We start from the raw sequence: 22,297 nt of genomic DNA, 5'->3' as shown, positions 1-22,297 counted from the left end.
GATGCCCTACGCACAGTCACCCATGCGCTGGTGACGTCTCGCCTGGACTACTGTAACGCTCTCTACATGGGGCTTCCCTTGAAATGCACTCGGAGACTGCAGTTGGTCCAGAATGCGGCCGCGCGGGTGATTATGGGGAGTACTAAGTACTCCCATGTGACACCTCTCCTGCGCGAGCTGCACTGGCTTCCTGTGGTCTATCGGGTGCGTTTCAAGGTCTTGATTATGATCTTTAAAGCGCTCCATGGCTCAGGACCTAGTTACCTGCGGGATCGTATTCTGCCCCATACATCCCTACGACCCATCCGCTCGCACAGAGAGGGACTTCTCCAGGTGCCATCCACCAGACAGTGCCATGGGGCGGCGCCTAGGAGCAGAGCCTTCTCTGTGGCGGGCCCAGCCCTGTGGAATGACCTCCCCCCGGATATTAGGACCACTACTGACCTCCGCTCCTTCCGTATAAAGCTCAAGACCCACCTATTCCAAATAGCCGGCCTGGCTCAATCATAACTTCATAACGCTCCTGATGGGTTTTTTAATTCAGTAATTTTATTTAATGGGATTTTAAATTGTGTTTTTTAATTGTCTTTCACTTATGAGTCTACCTCCTCCATGCACATGTATATGTCTTTGTTCTTTATGTATATATGTTTGTCTTTATCTGTATTTTATCTGTTTTGATTGTACGCCGCCCCGAGTCCTTCGGGAGAGGGTTGCGGCTAATCAAATAAAATTATTATTATTATTATTATTATTATTATTATTATTATTATTATTATTATTATTATTATTATTATTATTATGTCCTTCAACAGGTCAGAAATGAGTTTCTATCCTTTCTTATTTTAGCTTTTTTCGGGAGTTAAGCCAATGCATTTGTTTCCCATCAGAAACATATACATTAATAAAAATGCAGAAAGAGAGTAGTAGTAGCAGTAATGATTAATTTTTTTTCTTTTTATGGAAAGGAGAGATGAATTTTTTGTTACTTTCAAATCAATGATAGTTTGGAATGTTTCAAGCAAGCAAATTCAATTCCTTGCATTGTCTTAATAAGTAGTTGGAGGGGAAACTAATTGGCTGGTGATATTTTCTGCTTGTTCTCAGAATTTTTAGCCCAGCAGAAAGATGATCATGCTGCTTTTGAGAGATTATGGAGTAAAAATAGAGATGGTGATGGTGTGCAACTAAGATTCAGAAGGTTTGATTCTGTGTGATGTTGAATATCAGATTCATGGTACTTGAATCCTTATTGTGTCATCCCTGATGGTGGCAGATGGTTTTATCTATCTAGATAAACTGGTGGAGAGGAGAGGAGGAAAGAAGAGGAGTCTCAAATCTTCAGTACATCCTCATCTAATAATGGCAGACTTATTGGAAATCATCCCAAATATCTTTCTACTTTATATCCTGCAATCCTCACTATAAACACAGAATACTAGGATCTGTTCAATTTCATATTTTGTTCATTATAGGCCTTGAAGGGTCAGCCAAACCAATCCTAGTAATAGCTAAAGTCTTCTATTATAGTAATACAGTTTGAATGAAATCAGTAAGAATATAACACTGATATACAGATGTGTTATCTGGCAGCAGATATTCTGAATCAGCAATGTCATCTATAGGGATAAAGTAATATTGTATTTTACTGCTTGGGGATTTTGTTTTATCAGTTAAGGTTTATTATTATTATTGTTTTCTTTTATAAGTTAACCCAGAGAACATTCTATTTTTGTGAAACCTACAAATAACACAGCTTACACAAAATAGTAAATATATATTCTATATAAATAGAATATACTGTATTTTGATTTATTCTGCTTATGAAGGTTTGGGGATGTGTAACTGTGAGATTCTCCATTTCCTCCATCAAAATTCCTCAATATTACAAATGTCTGAGCTGTATTCATTTCATGTACCCTGTTTCCCTGAAAATAAGACCTCCTGGATAATAAGCCCAATCCGGCTTTGGAGCACATGTGCTAAAATAAGCCCTCCCCCAAAAATAAGTCCTCCCCAAAAATATTGCAACACAGCAGCAGCCATGAAGTGACCACGCTCACTGCCTCCTGCACCTCAAAAATAATAAGCCCTCCCCCAAAATAAGGCGAAGCGCTTATTTCAGGGGTCAAAAGAAAATAAGACCCTGTCTTATTTTCGGGGAAACATAGTAATCATAAACCTACCCAATCAACCTGTTGTACTGTTATTATGTTTCAGATCTTCTTTACAGACATGGTGAGGCTGGATGGGGGGAGAACAATACACTGAGCCATAGGCAAGCCTAACTAAAAATGATTTGGTTTTCTACCCACCCCCAGTTCACAATTAAGGCACCTTTGCTCCCTTTCTTGCTCTGCTTCTAAAGTAGCATTTTCTAGATATCTATGGAGATTCTCAGTCATCTAGATCATGGTTGTCTCAAAAATGGTTTTTCAAAAGGCAACAGGACTTTTTTTTCTTGAAGTCATTTCCCTTCTCATCCCAGAAGCTTAATCGGTTCTGGCCATGGATGACAAGGGAAACATCTTCAAGGAAAAATAAAGAAAATCCAATTGCCTTTTGAAACTACCATTTAATAGCATTTTCCAGCACAAGCCATGCTATCTAGCCCATTTGAATATAACATGTTAAAATAAGATTAGTTACACCAAAGGAGATATTCCCACACTTCTTCCCACACTTATGTGGCCAGAACTCCTATTATACTAGAATAGAATAGGAACTATTATGTGGCCAAGACTTTTTTAAACTGTTATTTATTTATTTTCCATCCTGTCTTTTAATTACATAGATAGTGTACATAGTGCTCTCTTTTCCTAATTTTTTTTTAAAATAGCAACAATCCTATGTTGTAGTTTGGACTAAAAGAGAATAACAGGCTTCAAAGCTTGACTCCTTGAACTAGAAAATGAATCTTCTAACTCAGTGTTTCTCAAACTTGGCGACTTTAAGTCCTGTGGACTTCAACTCCCAGAATTCCCCAGCCAGCTATGCTGGCTGGGGGATTCTGGGAGTTGAAGTCCACAGGACTTAAAGTTGCCAAGTTTGAGAAACACTGTTCTAACTCTTCATCAAATCCCCTTAGCCATTACACCACCCTGGCTCTCACTCTCACTTTTTTGCTTACTCCCACACTGGATAACATACTACTAAGTTAGATGCTCAACTAATAGAAGACACATTTCTTCCTTCCACATGAGACTCAACAACCAGCATTGCTACATTTCCTACATGTATCACTTTTCTAACTGCCAAGTCACACTCCCTCATATCACATTCTATACAACTAAGGAATTTAATTACCCATATTTTCTGGTGTTACTAGTTCTGTGTTGTGATAACATACATTCTCTTGCTTTTGGGGATTCTCCTATCTGAGTCTACATGAATGAAAATATTTCACATCCCTCTTATTTCATAAAACAAATGCACCAATGCCTTGGCATCAGTTTCTTCTCTCACCCACCTCCATAGTCTGATACCCATTGCTGAATTGCCTGCATAATTGGCACACAATATTTCTACACTGGCTTTTCTTGCTCATTATATCCTTTTACAAATCCAGACGGTGTTTTCAAGCCAGCTTAGGTAAGATCTGAGTAGAATTCTGCCAAACTGGGCAGCTCAAACAGTAACCACAGAGATCATGCAGACATAGTCAGATGTAACTTTTAGCAGCATTTAGCTGACCTTAAGTTGATTTTAAAAAGTTATGTAGGATTGAACCAGAAAATACTTAACATTACAAAATGTAAACTGGACTAGGATGGGAATTGAGGGGAAACAATCCCCTATTGTGGGAAAGAATAGCAATAGCAGGTTTATATATCACTTCAATGTGCTTTACAGTCCTCTCTAAGTGCTTTACAGAGTCAGTATATTGCCTCCAACAATCTAGGTCCTCATTTTGAAAAAACCACATAGACATGTCCATGAGGTCAGCGTTTGATTGCTTTGTCTTTTACTTGAGTCTGTGTAACTTCTATCTGTCCTTTAATGTTCTATGTATTTTCAATTTTTCCTAACCTGAGCACCTCCAAATTATTGCACCCGATCATAAATCATTCTGCCAAAGTTGATTTTGTTTGGAATCCCAACTATCCTGCCAAACCTGAATTGAGAAAGTGTTTTTAGATCAGGCGGGCCCAGCCCAGCCTAGCCTTGGATAGCTAGTAAAAGAATATAAAATATTAAATAAAAGAAGTTTGTTATTTATATATATTAAGTATATTATGTATTTTATGCCTGGGCCAAGACTATTCCTCTTTACTCAATGTGGCTCAGGCAAGCCAAAAGAGTGAGCAACCAGGTCTTAGACAAGGGGTGTCAAACTTGCATCATCAGGGCAGCATCATGTGACATATTGTGACTTTTTTCCCCCTTCGGTAAACTGGGCCTGGGTGTGGCCAGCCCGTGATGCATCTGGCCTGTGGGTCACAAGTTTGACAGCCCTGTTTTAGACCATTGTGGATGAGCCGTGGTGGTGCAGTGGTTAAAATGCAGTATTGCAGATTAATTCTACTGACTGCCAGAAGTTCAGTTCTCACCTGCACAAGGTTGACTCAACCTTCCCATCCTTCCAAGATCGATAAAATGAGGACCCAGATTGTTGCTGGCGATATGCTGACTCTATAAACTGCTTAAGGAGGGATGTGAAGCTCTTAGGGAGGGCTGTGAAACATATGTCTAAGTGCTATTACATATGTGGGTGTTATGTGTGTGAAAGATGGGCAGATAGTATTTCCATTCAATATCAACTAAACTTAGTCCTACCTCCCAAGATTTGTACAAAAGCATTAGAAAATTGTTTTTAAACGGCTGGGAGGAAGGGGAGGGGGGAAGAGTGTCTATGTTTCGTTTTGTCAAATTGAATACAACTAAATGACTTAAGGTCAGACCAGCTTCTTGTGGTAGTCAGATGGTGGCTGGTCTGAATGCTTCGTCCTCAGATGTTTTTCTGCCTAAGCATCACAGATCCCGGGACTAGCAACTTCGAGGTACGGTGACTGCATGTCCCGAAGTGTCAGCCTCTCTACAGGCAGGCAAGCTGCTCCCCGTCGCTTCCTTCATCGCTGTCGGCCAGGCACCGCTCAACGCCGCCGCCCCTTCCCTCCGCCGCCCCGTTGTTTACCACCGAGCTCCGCGGCGCCTCAGGAGTTAAAGCGGCCGAGATAGCAGAAGTGGATTCAGGTGGGTGGCCCATTGCAGAGCCGGGCCTCCATTGGGAGGGGGAGAGCTTCTCGAGGGGAGGGGGAGCGCGCTCTTGGCTGTGGCGGTGGGGAGCAGCGGCGGAGAGGGAAAAGGGAGGCGAGCGAACGCCTGCCGCCTAGGCGTTTGCACGCGCGAGAGAGCGCGCACTCGTGTTTATGTGTGTGTGGTCACAAACTGAGCTGTGCGCGCGGGGAAAGGGACGCGACTCCCTGCAGCTGCCTCCAACTGGCAGGAAAGGGAAGCGCGGAAAGAAGGGCTGGACGGCGGCGGCCGCTCTTCAGCTCTGGTCTCCTCAGCGGCAGGGTAGTCGTCGGAAACCTCCTCGGGTCCTGGCGAAACGACGCCCTCCCCGCTCGGGCTGCCAACTCCGGGGCTCAGTCGGAGACAGCTGTGCGTGCTTCCAGGGCTCGGCAGCAGGTCGCCACCTAAGAGCTGCGGTGCTGAGCCGGCGAGAGGAGAGTCCAAGGGTAAGTTGAGCTCTTGCGAGGTGTATCCCCGACACGGGGCGACGAGCGGGGCTTGTGTCCCTCAGGTGGGGGTGGGGGTGGGGGGACGCCGCCTTCCTCTCGCTTCGAGTCAGGCCGAAAGGGAAGAGAAGGGATGGTGCGCGGCTGACTGGGGAGAGCCGTCAGGGCTGGTCTGATTGGGGTGGTCTTGGCGGCAGCGACGTTCACAAGATTGGGGGAAAGTTGGGATGCGGTTTCGAGCTTGGCAGTAGAGATTCCCAAGTGAACCTCCGGGATCAATGCAGGTGGGAGGCTGACATTCGCGGCGGCTCTTGTGCTGCTATGTAAAACCAGGTGTGTCACTCGCATCCAGCAATGAGGCCAAACTCCTGAGCCTGGTGACTAGGAGGGAGGTCGGGGTGCAGAATCGCTTCCTCAGCCGGTGATCTGGCTTACAGGGTGCTGGTGTTTATTCTGGAATAGCTCTTGGAGCCAGCAGCCCCTTTGGGGTTTTGGCAGATCCAGGCAAATCAAGCCACAGCCTTTGAATCTCGTGCACATCGGCGGTGCACATTGCTTAGTACCATCCAATTTTTTTGATCAACCCCTTGTCTGGTAAACATTGGAGGAGATTTTTGGATCCAAGGGGGAGAAAAGGATTACATTGAACAATCTAGTCTAGCCTGTTACTTCCATCCTTGACCCAGGGGAGCCCCCATTTAAAAAACGGGGGGGGGAGATGGGTGGTGCTAGAAGTCAAGTCATCCAGAGGCAACATAAAAGAATAGAAGCAGAAAACAAAAATCTGAGAAATGTTGGCAGAGGAGTAAATTGTGAAAGAAAAGTACTGGTAAAGAGGGGCTATCAGCTGATGCAGACAACAAGCCAAAGACCTGCCTTTTGATTTAGCTTCCACACCAGCAATCTCTGAAGGTAACAAAAACACTGGTGATGGCTGCCTATCACCATCCCAGCCCCACGGAGAGCCATGCTGTGAACATGAAGGTGGAGGTGCCCAACAGAAAGCAGAAAGCAGGGTGGGCAGCGGGTCCAATCAACTGAAGAGTTGGCAGAACTAGTGAGAACAAGTACACAATGTTGAAAAAAGCTCATTAGCCTTTCTACAAAGTGCCCTTACCCCTCCCCCTCCCAATCCCCAAGAGCTCTGTTGCCATTCATTTCTCCTGCTTCTATCAGCCCTACTTTACACCCTATCATAGCAAAGCTATGTAATCATGTACACAGCATAACAGAGAGGGAGTTTACCTACAGGAGCTTTCACATATAATAAATCTGTCAGAATCTGTAGATTTTCCCTTCATTTCACTGTTTGATCTTGCGAACCTCTCCCAATGGCTATGAAACAAACCTCCTTAGTAACCATAAATATATCTGTATTCTGGCTATGACCGTCAGATCAGTTGTCCTTTTTCTTTCCAGAGATTTATTTATTTTTATTTCATCCTTTAGTTAGCCTTGCTATGAAATGTGAGTATTAAAGGCAACTGTTATAGGTTCTGGGAAATTTCTTTTGTTTTTTCCCCCATGTGACACAAGGGATGGCATAATCCTCTTCTCTTTTTTTTAACCAAAGATAATATGTATGTAGCGGATGCTTCCCAATATAATGTTCAGAACAGAAGGAAACTGACCTAAATTCTACATTAGCTTTTTATTGCTTCTGTAAGTCAGATTTTTATATATCCATGTTTGAATATTAGTGTGGTCTGGGCATTATTTGTGGGCATTATTGGGATGAATAAAAGCTTAACCAACTTGCACTTGTTTTGTCATGTCCCTGGGTGGGTGTGCACTTCAGAAATATGTACCTTTAAAGGATAAGTATAAATATAATCTTTGTTGTCATTGTACTTAAATACAGCGAAAATGGTTAATTCAATAAAATATTGAAACTCACAGATCCCAAGTAAAGAAAGAAGTGAATATGAGGAGAGAGTATATATTAGACTTCTCCTCCTTCCCTTTCTGTGAAATGTTACCTATAAGGACCTAATCTTTAGGATCCAACCCACTTGTCGGCATGATGACTTTCAGAACCTTATATCGTATCCTATATAAGGATGGGGGGTGGGGAGACACTATTCAGGTTTTGTCAAATGCTCATCAGATCTCTGAAGGACCTTCTGTCCTCTGTCCTCAGCTCGGACCTGATGTCATCTACTCTTGTTTTGGCAGAAGTAATGCCTGTGACTCACAGGTAAAATATCTACATATTTTGAAAAGGGAGGGGCTTGGTCCTAGACCAAGAACAGGCATTTGAATGGAAATCGCTACTTAGATGGAAGCTTCGGTACAGTCTACGTGAAACCTGCACTTGCATTTCATTTTTAATGAGTGTTCTCAAAGTATATGTGCAATTAGAAATGCAATAGGACAGAGGTCCAGGGCTTTAATGGCATGAAAGCCCCCAAACATCATGCAGAGCATTGTAAATGATCGGAGTATTAGCAAACAAGATGGACTGTCACTATGGGGGTTGACATGGATATTCAGAGCTCGATGGAATGAGTTGAGACAGAGGTGGGTTGCTCCCTGTTCAGCCAGGATGGGGCGAACTGGTAGTGGCGGCGGTGGGAGGCTCCGCCCACCCACCCAGATGCTTCTGCACGTGCGCAGAAGCATTGCGCAAGCATATGAGCGAACCAGTTATTAAAAAAATAGAAACTGACCACTGAGTTGAGCATTGGGAGGAATACAAAATGTAATACATTGTTTATTAATATTCCTTTTATAGGATTGTTTCTTGCAATAGTTAACTATAATCTTTGTCATTGTACCTAAATACAATGAAATTGGTTCCAATACTAGAAGAGGGAGAGAAAAAATAGGCATGTATGGGGTTAAAGATATTTATATTTCAATTCACATTATATTTAGTGTCCAGTAAGACAAAGATTGTATAAAAGGAGTTCCCTTTAAAACCATTAACACCCTCTTCCATTCCACATTTTAACACCAATTAGTTGACAGAATAGATGACAAACCTTTATACATGTCTGCCCTTGGTATCTGGGCACTGAAGAATGTGCATTAAAATGGCAGATACGTAACACTGTGCTATGCAAATAGGTATAATACTTCAATCTGAAACTTTGAGTTTTTACTTCATCAAGTAGCATATATTTCATTCAGTTAGTCTCCTGAAGGAAGAGAATTCCATAAAAAAAAAATTTCTGAAGAAAAAAGCAAGGACATCATGGCCAAGGATTCTACCACCAGAAAAACCCAGTGACTAGATTCACTTAGTTTCAGAAAATAATTTCTTTTCTTTTCTCTAACTGCCCCTGTTTTCTGAATATTATCTTTGCTTGACAGTTGGAAAGTGATCTAGTCATCAAAGCATCCTAACCCTAATGCTTAACAAATCCTTACTCTACTTTATAGTGATATATTGCAGTGCTCTTTTTAATTTCATTTCTCTGTTCACCTTGGGGAAACTATATTCTCTCAGCCGATCTATTTCTGAATTGTACTATAGTCCTAACAGAATAGCAGAGTTGAGAGGGACCTTGGAGGTCTTCTAGTCCAAACCACTGCTTAGGCAAGAAATCCTATACCATTTCAGACAAATGATTATCCAATCTCTTTTTTAAAAAAACTTCCAGTGTTGGAGCGCCACAACTTCTGGAGGCATAGATTTATAGATTTTGCATTCATACTTACATTCATTTGCTACGACTATTAAAATCAAGTCATAAACAGTAGTGCTTTTGCACTGTTGCAAAATGAATGCACATGAAGGTATCATGGTAGGGTGGGTGTAGTACCAGCTTACATTTTAAAATCTATATGTGAACTCAGTTGATGTGCAGGTGTGATGGTTTTATGGCAAGAGAAGCCATAGGAACATTAAATATTCATTAATACATTGGACTGGGTATTCAAAGTAGCAAAATAAAAAATGCTATTACATTTTCAGTACATTTCATAGTGCAGTTCCAGGAGAATAACACAATACAGAAAGGGCTACTGATCAATGCCTCCTACTATTAGCATGTTACAAGCTTTTGAACTTTATGGAATTTAGCTTCAGGGAAAAAAGTAAACCAAATGCTTTATTAAATGCAAAGACTTATAGTTACAGAGTAGCTGTGACATCTATTGTATTCATGTTGTGATTTTGATAGATTTCCCAGCCCTAGACAATGTATATAAGCAAAGTTGTTCCACAGGCCTTTAATATCCTGCATTTATTGAACATGGATCCAAGTGTACAAGCACTTTACATATATTATTTGAGCAATTCTTGCTTTAGCCTTCTTGGATATATCAATTTCCATATTATATATTATAAGGGACAGAGAATGAATGGCTTACCCTTACTTAACATGTATAGTTAAGGTGAAATGTGAACCAAAATGTCTTGATTCACCACTGACAAGTATATTGTAAAACTTAGAAATTGGTTTTGTGAGAAATGTTTTTTTTCTAATTTGGAAATCATGAATCCACTGCAATTTGAGCATAACCTCCTTTTGGAGATTGAGTCCTTTTTAAAAATGGCTGGGCACCTGCATTTTATAAGATAGGAATACCTTAGTTTGTCCACTCCACCTTAAAAATGACTCTAAAAAATATTGCTGCTAGTCATCTGTCAGATAATTGGCAGTTGATGTCAGAATCCTTAGGAGAAGTCTTTTGCACAGATGTTGATACTCCTGTTGAGATGACAGGATCCCTGAGAATAATATCATCCATAGACATGGAAATGATCTTTTCCATGAATACTTGCATTTAGGTACAGTCAAGTGGAAGTTTTAAAGCAAAACCTCTCTGTAATAAATTCTTACCACTGCTGTTATAAGGAGGAGAATGGAACTTTCAGCTGGAAGGAAGCCAAACTTAACTGAACTTAATTTGGTTGATGTGAAACAGAGCCCAAATTAACTCATTTGTGATGTGAACCCTTTTCAAAAATTGAGCCTGAGGGAAACACAGTTGTTATTGCACCAGCTATTAATTAACCATCTTCTCACCTTATAGTCAATCATATAGAAGGGAGGGAAGGTTGTACACATTGGCTCTGTTTCTAATCACAAGTTCAGCCAAAAAGGAAAATGGTTTTTACCATATACATTTACATAAAGTTCTTCTGATCGCATGGTTAGGTATTTTGATTATGCCATAGTTCAAAATAACACATCCAGCTGCTATATGTGTATGCGCACATATGTAAGCAAAGTCCACATTGGACAGTAGTGATGGATATGTAAATGTCAAATAGAGTCCAGTATGTAAGATTTTAGTTTCATTCCAGGTGTTTAAGGAATGCAGGGAAATGAAGATAAATCTAAGCTTGAATGAAATTTCATGAATAGTGTCAATAATACTTTCTCTTTTGTGCTGTGATAATAGCATAGCATAGCATAGCATAGCATAGCATAGCATAGCATAGCATAGCATAGCATAGCATAGCATAGCATAGAATAGAATAGAATAGAATAGAATAGAATAGAATTCTTTATTGGCCAAGTGTGATTGGACACACAAGAAATTTGTCTTTGGTGCATATGCTATCAGTGTACATAAAAGAAAAAGGGGAAAATACATTCATCAAGAATCAAGTGCTGTGCTACTCTATCAGATATATAGCTTGTGATGTAACTCTGTTGTGAATAAGGGGATGATGACTTTTATTGGATGGATTCATCTTAGTGAGTGTAATTATAACTGAATTTTTGCCTCAAGAAGAGCTCTGTGTTGTCTGAAAGATTCACTTCTACTTAGTTCAATAAATGTGACACTTGCCTTTTTCTTACCTATGCTCACGTAAACTCTGGTATGATGAGCATGTTGAAAATAATATAAGAATTAATTTTTTATAAGAATACATTTTAAAGAAAGATTTTTACTTATGGGTATGGTGTGCATGAGGGTATCTGTGTGCGCATGTAAAATAGCTCCAATCTTTCTGGACTTTGATGTGAGAAAGACACTATTAATGCAAATGATGATTATTTTTGCAATTATATGACTATGCTTTGCATACAGTGTTAAGTTATAATTGTATACACACAGTTATATTGAGCACAAGTGCAACAGAGGTAGGATTGAGACTTCCTAGTCACAATGCCCACATAGTGTAGGACCTATTCTATAACACCTGCAATGTATCTTTATGTAGAGGAATTTAGCTGGCCTTGAGGAGGAGGGAGAAAAGTTGAAACAGCTCCTCAGCCCTGTGAAAGCAGAAAGCATGAGAAAGGGGCTTAGACTGTCCTTTCACAGGGCAATAAAATAATGTTCCTGGAATTCCTGTGGTGGTCTGGGTTTTGTTTTTGTTGTTGTTGTTGTTTTTAACATTAAAGGATTGAGAGTATTACAGTTTCATGTAATGCCCTGTCTACACACCCATGGAGGTAAGACGGTGAAAACATTGCCATTAATGTTTTGTATCCAGTTGAAACATTCTTGTTAACTCAGATATCCTTCCTTCCTCCCTCCCTCCCTCCCTCCCTCCCATTTTTAATGTTCTGTACCTAGGCTCACTGTTTGTGGTGTGTGTTATGTATGCAACTATTTTTATATTATGAAATATATATTACTAAAGTAAAATACTTTAGTTTGTTGTTTCATGCATAGGTAGATCCTATGTTAAAACAAGTTTTGTTCTTTATTCTATTCTTTAAAAGATAATTCTCTTTTGGATAAAATGTTCTTTTCTACACTTTGATGAGTTTTTTTTTTAAAAAAGTATTTCACATAGAGCAATTTGTTACAGTGTGTTTCTTTTTTAGATAGCTATACTTCTAAGCCAATAACCTTGAATAACTAGGGAATATTCTATAATTATTATACTTAAGAAGTAAAAGTAAAGGAATATGGCTATCTATGATTAGAACTCAATTAACTAAGGGACCCAACTGTCACAATCATTTCCTCAGGATTCTCATTGTGCAGTAGGAGCTAGCTTTCATATTTTTAGTACCACCAATAACACTTAATGAAGGTTAAGCCAGGCTAATCAAAACTGACTGTATATGCCACAAAGTTGTACTACCATAAGACATATGTCTTATTTTTAAGCCGTAAATGTGATATAGCTGGAGCAGAGGTGGATGCAAATGGGGTGACATTAAATGATACCTCTATAATGTCACCGAACTAAGGCCCCTAAATTCCATGGACTTTATTTAACCGAATTTAATCTTGAATAAATATTTTTGAGTTCAGTGGGATTAATTATCCCAGCCAAGAGTTGTTTTGTGCCAGCCCGTATAACTTAATGGAAATAGAAGACAGGAAAATTCCTAGCTAAATACAGCTGCTATCATTTAAGGAGATTAGGTAACAATTGTCATATCTATTTATTTAATTTTTATAGCCGTCCATCTCAAACGCATGACTCTGGGCATGCGTTTAACTGTTAAATGGTTAAATGGTTAATAAAAAAACCAGTACAAAATAAATACACAGCAGCTGAGAAAATTATCGCAATACTGGTTAGTACACCAAAAATATGTGGTAATATTGCAACTGAAATCTGCTATCATATCTAGTATTATGATTATTTATATATTGCCTGAAAGACATCCATAAACATTACTAGACTTCAGATTTGAAAATTCTTTCTGAATTGCAAATTTGGGAACATAATTTTCTAAGGCAACCATAGAGAGGAACAACCATTTGGATGTTGGTGGTGGCTTCTTCCTTTTGCAACCTAGTCCTTGTGTCTGGAAACAGAGTGAAGGTCTATGTTTCGCTTGGACTCTTTTAAGCGAAGAAGAGGGAGCCACTAGTGCCCTCTTGATGATTGGTGATTGATAGTATCTTCTTGTATCCCGTTTTATGAATGTGTGATAACCACTTTCTCTTATTCTGATGGAATTTTTTTTTCCTGAAGATGCAATTGTTTGCCTCTCTCTTCCTCTGGAAATAATTTGGAATCCAGATATAGAAACTAAAATAAATGACATTTACCCAATAATTTAACCTGATTTTTTACTTTACCCAAGATATATGTCTGTCTGCCGGAAATTTGAGATGATGGCTAAGAGATGATATATTCCTCCATAGTATCCTTGGGACATTGGATGAAAGACTGAATAAGCAGGTGCCTAGGGTACCTTGTCATAGTCGTAGTCTCTGTGGTAAGATGTTCTATTTCTTGTTTCTACTTTTCCCATGGTAGTCTCAGTGCTCTGGGACAAGCTTCTTTTGGGGCTATATTTGGTCTCCTCCCTCATCTTTCACAAATACACACACACACACACACACACACACGCACATACATACACACACACACATACACACATTCAGTATATATGTGGTGTTTACTGTTATATTTTCTTATTGTGTTACATTTTTGCTTTATTATTTAATATGCAGAATCTTCAGTTATTGAATTGGATTACAAACCTGTAAAATAAATATATAAATAATCATTATTACTTCTACATTTATATTTAAAAATTAGCAAATTCCATTTGGGCATAAATCACAGTCCTCTTCTTCAGCTTTCCTTATGTGGTTCACCTGTTTCAACTCATTTAACTGACGACTAAATGTTAAATGGTCATGAAATTCTGAAATTCAGTTCTACGATTTGATATAATGTAAAACATTCCTTGGGTATATTGTTTAGTGAAAAATAATTCTGTCACTAGAAGGTTGCCTTTTTTTTGGTAAAATGGAACTTTGTGATTTTGTAACATTTAACCAAACTAATACAGGATTATCTGCTGGCTCAAGTCTGTTCCTAGCCAATCTTTTACTTTTTGGCTTGCAGACACCTGAGGCCTTGCCACTAGAACTTATTAATTAATTCCCTACATGTAAGAGTTTGCTGTAGTCAATTGCTTTTGCAATCCAGTCCTTGTGCCTGGAAACACAGTGAAGATCTATGTTTCGCTTGGACTCTTTTAAGCGAAGAAGAGTGAGCCACTTGTGCCATGATTGATAGTATCTTATATCCTTGTTTGTTTTACAAGCAGAATTTGATATTCACTTTCTCTTATTCTGCTGCAATATTTCTTTCCCCCCCCCCCCCGAAACTGTAATTGTTTTCCTCTCTCTTCCTCTGGAAATAATTAGTTTTTTACTTCCAAAGAAAGACCCCCCCCCCAAATTTAGCATTTTTCTTATGTGAAAACAAAGTACAGGAAGCAGTTAGCAAATATGCACCATGCTTTATGAGAGCAAGTTTGGTACTGTGATTTAAGAAATAAGCCAGGACAAACTATACTAATATGCAAGCCTCGAACAATGAACACAATTCCATAATGGTATCGTACCGTGATAGTGAACCTATGGCACGCATGCCACAGGGGGCACACGGAGCTCTTTGTTAGGGCATGCAGGCATTGCCCTGTCAGCTCCAGCATGCATGTGTGCACTGGCCAGCTGACTTCAGCCTCCTTTTTTGGCCATTTTTTGCCCTCTGGAGGCTTCCCTGAAAATACCCAACACACAAACCGCAAGTTCAGGAACTGACTTCCGGTTTCCTGTAGGGCTGTTTTTCACCCTCCGGAGTCTTCAGGAAAGCCTCCTGAAGCCTCTGGAGGGCCTCCAGGGGGTGGGGGAGGCTGTTTTTACCCTTCCCAGGTGCCTAGAAAGCCTCTGGAGCCTGGGGAGGGCGAAAAATGGGTCCATCGTGGGCCAAAAGTGGGGGAAGGGCAGGGGTTGCATGTGCATGAGTGCAAGGGGTGTGTCACATGCGCAGTCACACACAAAGCATTATGGGTGTGGGAATGCCCACACACGACCCCCCCCCCTGCGCTCCTCCCGCTTTTGGCATGAGATCCAAAAAAAGGTTAGCCATCACTGGTATAGTATCTCTTGGATTGTTCTGCCATTCCATCTTACAGTCTTTCAAAATGTGCTATACCCAAAAGACATACCACAGTTGACAAAAAAAACTATTAAAGATACAACAATTAGCCTTGTAAAAATTTAAAAAATAAAAATTCATTTTTTTAAAAAAGCCCCTATACTGCTAATTAAGCTCTACTTTCCTCAAGGTAAATGTAAAGGTTGCCTTGCACATACAGTGTGTGCTAGTCGTTCCTGTCACTAGGGGGTGGCCAAAGAGCCAGCGCTATCCAAAGACATCTCCATGGTCATGTGGCCAGCATGACTAAATGCCGAAGGTGCATGGATCGCTGTTACCTTCCCACCAAAGATGGTCCCTATTTTTGTACTTGCATGCTTTACATGCTTTTGAACTGCTAGGTTGGCAGAATGTGGAACAAGTAACGCAGCTCCATTACGCGGCACTAGGGATTCAAACCACCAAACTGCTGACCTTTCTGATCGACAGGCTCAGCATCTTAGCCACTGAGCCCCCATGTCCCCAAACTGTTTACTAGTAAGGATTGGAAAACAATGCTAAAAATTTATTTCTTCTGGAAAAGCACTAAATTAGAGGTGGCAGTCTTATTAAGCCATTATATTTATACAGTTCATCTAATCTTCTGTGGCATTCATAGCAAAATGTGTGACATTCTCTGTCAATATTCCATTCAAGCAATAACTATACTGAGAGATGATTAGTTTCATTAAGGCAAGTGCCGGAACATTGATGCAGGGATAATTTCTTTTACCCTGAATTTGTCCCACATGTTTTTACCAACACTGGAGAATGAAAGGGATCTTAACCCACACATTACCTTTCTATAACAGGTAATGAGAAGCTTTAGGTGGGTTTAGGCCTGGTTTGGCCGAACTGGTAGTGGTGATACGACCTGGGTCGCAGAACTGGCAGCGACCCAGACTGGCCACGCCCCCGAATTGGTTCCCCAGACTCTTCTGCCATTGCCGGCATGTTTCTGTGCATGCACAGAACAAATTGCAGTCTACGCTGGTCTTGAGTATAATAAAGATTTGATTTGTACAATATAGTTTAGTGCTCCTAAAAAGCACCTTGTTTTTAAAAAGAGAATGAAAGCAGGCCAACTTGTTTCTGGATTAGAAATGCTTTTTCTAATCCCAAAGTTTAAGGTTAGACATTTTTTAATCTCCATCATTAAATGTCATGACTATAACATAATCTCCTAAATTTTAGATTTGGCGCTTTGTTTGCTGCATATATCTGCATATAAGTGTTACATCTTCAGAAAGGGATGTTTTCATGTATTTGGATATAAACTACTGTTGCATTTGGAATTAATTTACTGGGCATCCAGATCTGATTTTCTCCCATTGGGTTGTTCTGATAACAGATGCTACAAAGCTGTTTGGATTCACATTAGTATTTATTTCATTAGTATTATTTAGATCACAAATGGGAAGACTTTGTACAGTTTTGTATATTTTATAAACCATTAATTGTTTAATGAAAGATACCAAAAATCCATTATCCAATTAAAATAAATTGCTGAAATTGGGGTAGCCAAGATTTGATTCTTGCATGGAAGTTTCACTCAGTTCTCCTTTTAAAAATAAAATGAAATCCAGAGTTCAAAATTCTTTCATTCTTCTGTACCAGAAGTTCAATGGCAGACCATTGACTCTACTTAAAAATAAGGAGACTATTAATTCTACTTAAAAACAATTTCATACAGACTGATAATGTTTTAATTTGAAATCCTATCTAGATTTACTTAAGAATAAATTTTATTCAACTCAATAAAACCTACTTCTAAGTAGACACTTAGATTTCCAGAGAAGCATTTAATTTAATCTGTTCAGAATAAAGTAATAAATATTTTCATTACTGATTACATTATTGCCATCACTTAAATGAATAGATATATTTTTGATATCTACAGAAAATATTCCTTTTCATTCCCATCTTGTCCACTTTACTTTTCTATGATGCAGGCCATTTTGGTTTCTGCCTTCTCCTAAATCTTCTTTTTGTTTTATCTTCTAGGCCAAAGAAGCAAGAGAGGGGGAACTGTTTAAAAGCCTGATGTAGTTCCAGGGCATCAATCAGTTTATAGGCAATGAAATATATGTGCAGGTCTGGAGGTTGTTGATAGGGTAGAGTATTTTGTGATTAATATATTTATTGCAGGTTGTGTGAAAGGTTGTTCCAATGAGTGGTTTTTAGTAAGGCAATAAATGGTCAAGAAAATTGCTCCAATTGCACTACAGTGCATTTCAGGCATTGGAGTTAATGGGGTTCTTTTCTATCCCCTTACATTATCAGAAGGGAATGACAGTGGACAAGTAAGACCTTCTCATTTGCAGCAAAAGCCACTTCTGTTCATGCATAGCAGATGTTGGGGATTTTTTTTAAAAAAAATGTATTGCATCTTTTAAATCCAGCTAGTAATATAACTGGATACTATGAGATACGTATATGAAACAAATATTCATATATAATGAGGTTTGTCCTTAAACATAAAATTAGAATATCAGTGATAATCAAAGGGATTGAAGTGTATTCAAGGTCCTGCACCAAATGTCTCGTTCTCACATTCAGTGATCTAGTGCAGACAAAGAGGAGGATAAGGTGATCAATGGATACTAATCATGATAGCTATCTATCACCTCCAGTATCAGAGCCACTATGTCTCTTTGAACAGCTGTTTCTGGAGAATTTGAACAGGAGGGTGCTATTGTATTGATGTCTAACTTATTGGCTTTCCACCTGGGTAGCTGCTCCAGGAAACAAGATATTGAGCTAGTTAGGCCACTGGACTGATCTATGAGATTTTTTGTGCTTCGAGATAGAAATAGAAGCTTATTACATGAAAAAGTTAATTAGTGGATGTTCTGCTTTGAGATATATTTCAGTGCTTCAATGAGCCACTCTGTATAGAGGAAATGTATAGGGGAAAGTAGATAAAAACCAACTGAGTGAATAATAAATATATAAATAAAAGAGTGTTTCAGCTATCAATATCAAGAATAAAAGCTTGCTAATAAGACAATCTAAGCCGGAACTGTGCATAAGGTTAGGCTTATGTGGGTTCACTTTGATCAAGCCAAATGAATGGGGACAAAACAGATACATTTCTGATGCTGTGCCAGAGCCAAGAAATATGAAAAGAATGTCATCAGTAGAGATTCTTAAGTTGAATCATAACAACAGATATAGCTTTCAGAGTCATGGTGCCTTGTCCTGACTCTATGGGCACTGGGGTGGTGGATGATTGCTGACAACATTCTCATGACATATTCATGAAAATGTCAAGATATTTGTACTTCTGTCAGATACAAACGAGGTCAGTTTGGCATCACTGCAATTTGCTGTGAATGACAATGCCAGACTCGCTACTGATTCATTATATACTGAGGTTATTGGGGGTTTTGGTACTTCAATAACAGCAACAAGCATACATAAATCTTACCTTGAAATGATTGAAGGTCATTATCATGAGGACAGAATATAAAACTGTGGTTGCCAGTGTATTCCAGTAATTAGTGACAAAAACCTGACACGAATCGGATTGTTTTATGCCTAATATAGAAAGATACCGTATATCTTCTGGAAAATATTTACATGATGGTACAGCTTTTTGATGGTATATATCAATTTGATAATGATTTGAATGAGGTGACCCTTTCCAATACAGTACATTCAAGAAAGAAAGTAGAATGGGCACAGACTTATTTCATTAGCAATAGGATCCACTAAAACAAAAGGAAAGATTTTGAGAGCTAAAAACAAGACCTTTACAGCCTTTATGATAACCATGTATTTCTCCTCCTCCGGTTTCCAATAAGTTAACCTAAACTTTGCTCATCATGTTTCTAATGTATATATACAGGCAGTGCTTGACCTATTACCACAATTGGGACTAGAATTTTCATTGCTAAGCAAGGAGGTTGTTAAGAGTGATGTGGTTGATTTCATGACCATTTTTTTTGCCATGGCAAATCACTTGGGAATCGTATAGTCATTGTGAATCTAGCTTTCCCCATTGTCCAAAGCTGGCTAGGAGGGTTGCAAATTGTGTTCACCTAGAAAGCTGCAACTATTATAAATACATCCTGGCTGCTAAGTATCCGAATTTGGATCACATGACTACAGGGATGCTGCAATGACTACAAGAGTAAGAAGCAGAGCCACTGTAATTTCAAATGATCATTAAACAATGGTTGTAAGTCAAGGAATTCCTGTATGCAAAATGAAATAGAGATGTATAAAAGTCTTATTTTAGACAGAAGAATCTAGATATTTGAAGAAATTATCTTTTCTTAAATCTATTTACTATCAATCAATTTACTAATTTACTATCATGTTTAGCCTAAACCAGAGGACATTATATACTCACTTGTGGTCTTTATTTCTTGTTAGTGATGTGCTGATTTCTAAACACAGATAAATGCCACAAGAAGTATGGCAGATACCCATAAAATGTATTTGTCATGAATTATTAAAGACAATTATTAATAAACAATTATTAATGTCCCCTGCTTAGTATTTCTGCCAACATTTCTCTCCATCACTTTCTGAAATTAAAATATTTGAACATCATCTGACTTCACAGAAATTCTAGCGCAGGTGCATCCAACTCATAGCTGCCTTAGACAGCTGGTAATGTGTCCTCACAGGATAAAAAAAAAATTAAAATTAAGGAAGTTTGTTGTTTATACGTATATATTAACTGTATTACGTATTCTATATGCGTCCCAAGACAATTCCTCTTCACTGAATAAGGCCCAACCATGCTCTAGTGATTCGTATTAGAATTAATCAACTTTTTCTGTTGTATAATAAAATCATGTATGATAAAGAACGTTGCTAGGCAAATCCTAAATTATATTTTATTAAGAATGTGCGGCTATATCACATTGGTTTTATTCCTCCTTTTCACTTTCTGCAAACCTGAGTTAAATCAGTACTAAACATTCAAAAGCAAGAAAAGAAATAGTTCCTAGCTCCAGAGAACTCTTTGTGCTTTTGTAAAATTCAACAGTCACTAAGTTTCAACAACCTTAATTGCTGACAAATGATTTTTAAATGAAAGGGGGCACTCCTGATCCACAGTCTAATGGGCCTCAGGCCTTCCCGTGTCCTGTTCTAACAAGCAAATGAAATATTCCAACTGGTTTCTGGCCAAGATCCTTATCTTTCATACCATTTTCACTCAGCTGATAAATTGCTTTCAGGGCAGAGGGGAGTATGAGGAGGGATGCAAACTGAAAGCAAACCAGTTGGCAGATCAATGCTAAAACTAAAGCTGAATTCAAGAACTGAAGTCTAGAAGCTACAATCCTGGCAGTGGCAGATGATGAAGGCGGCAACACGCCTAGTGCCAATTCTTGGGCTGAAATGAGTGTATGCCTTGTCTTATGTAGAAAGAATGCTTTTTTCTGGTCCTAAATATGAGATAATTGCCCAGTTGCCCTGAATAGAAGCTAATGTTATTTAAAATCCCACCCTCCAGTTCTTTAAAGATGTCTGTGGAAGAAGGGTGATCAGAGCAGTCAGTCTGATAAAAGCAGCATAATGTCAGTGGGAAGCAAGCTCCGTCCACACATTCTGCAGAGAGAGAAGTGCCCTAATGATATGGGTTCCAGAAAGCTCGGAAGACAAAACCACTGGTCCCAGTGACAGACCCAGATTGGACCCTGTCCATTTTGTATGTTTATTATGATCTTACATGCATGTCCAAAAAAGGTGGTGTTCATGGTGCGAGAACAAAATCCTTTTCTTCATTTTGATAAAGGTAGATAGAAGTATAGTTTTATTAATACTGATTGCATTTTATTTATGATGGTTTTGTATTGCTTTTTAAGCTACTCTGGAGGACTTTTTATCTGGAACTTAGAAAATACATAAATAATAGCTGGAAGCCAAAGTAGATGATAAAGTACTGCTAGCATAATACAGATAAAGTATTGCAGAGCAGTATGGTAGGACAATTCTGGACAATCTCACTGAACAGCTTGACTACTCTATTTTGAATCAGCTGAAGTTTTTGAACTATCTTTGAAGGTACCCCCGTGCATAATGTGTTGCAATAATTCATGTGAGAGGTTACCAGAGCCATAAATAACAACAGCAAAGCTGTATCTGTCAAAATAGGTTGCAGTTGGTATATCAGCTTGTAGTGATAAAAAACTAGCAAGCAAAAAATGAAGACACCTGGGAAAAATGCACTACAGAGCTACTATTGAGCTAGCAGGGTAGAACATAAAAGGTAATGGAAGTCATAAATGCTTTCAATATTTCTAAGAACTCCAGGGTAGATTATCTAAAGTTGCAGATGATTATTTTACTAGCAAAATATCCCTTTGTGTACAAGGACTGAATGAAAAGTCATGCCTCCAGTGTTATAAGTCATCAACAGATAGCAGTTCTGATATGTTAGAAGCTCCACCGTATTCAACAGTACCTGTTGTTTCATACAATATTGCTACGAGAAATAGTTAAGTTACTATGAAATTGAAGCCTGTAAGTATGCTTTAAGCAATGCACACTGGTTAATTTTTTTACTGCCAAAGCAGTCCTCCCAATTGAAATTCAACATTGAATGTACTTTGTTTATGGTGAGGACTGTGTTGACATGAATACTGTGTCACTGGACCCAAAAAAACCCTATGTAAAGATGGTAAAATGCAAAAGACTGATTTGTGTGAATCACTTTTGCATAAGAAAGGTTCACGAACTGATTAAGAACCATCCACAAATCAGTCAAAAATAAATTGTTGTCAAACTTGGTATTCCACAGCTTAGGCGACATTATTGGTGTTTTTCAATATTGAAAATTTGTGCA

General features: G+C 38.9%; 1 protein-coding gene across 2 annotated transcripts in view; it reads left to right on the top strand.

Moving 5' to 3' along the window:
* The first annotated feature begins 5,294 nt into the window (after positions 1 to 5,294).
* LRRN2 (leucine rich repeat neuronal 2) overlaps positions 5,295 to 22,297 on the top strand; it is a 155,809-nt gene continuing 138,806 nt past the window's right edge. For both annotated transcript variants that reach the window (XM_081946680.1, XM_081946681.1), the window contains exon 1: positions 5,295 to 5,681. The gene's annotated coding sequence lies outside the window, so the exon portion shown is untranslated. The remainder of the gene's footprint in view (positions 5,682 to 22,297) is intronic.

Source organism: Natrix helvetica, assembly GCF_964273705.1.
Source record: "Natrix helvetica genome assembly, chromosome: 3".
NCBI classification, from domain to species: domain Eukaryota; kingdom Metazoa; phylum Chordata; class Lepidosauria; order Squamata; family Natricidae; genus Natrix; species Natrix helvetica.
This window is presented reverse-complemented; position numbering and strand designations above follow the sequence as displayed.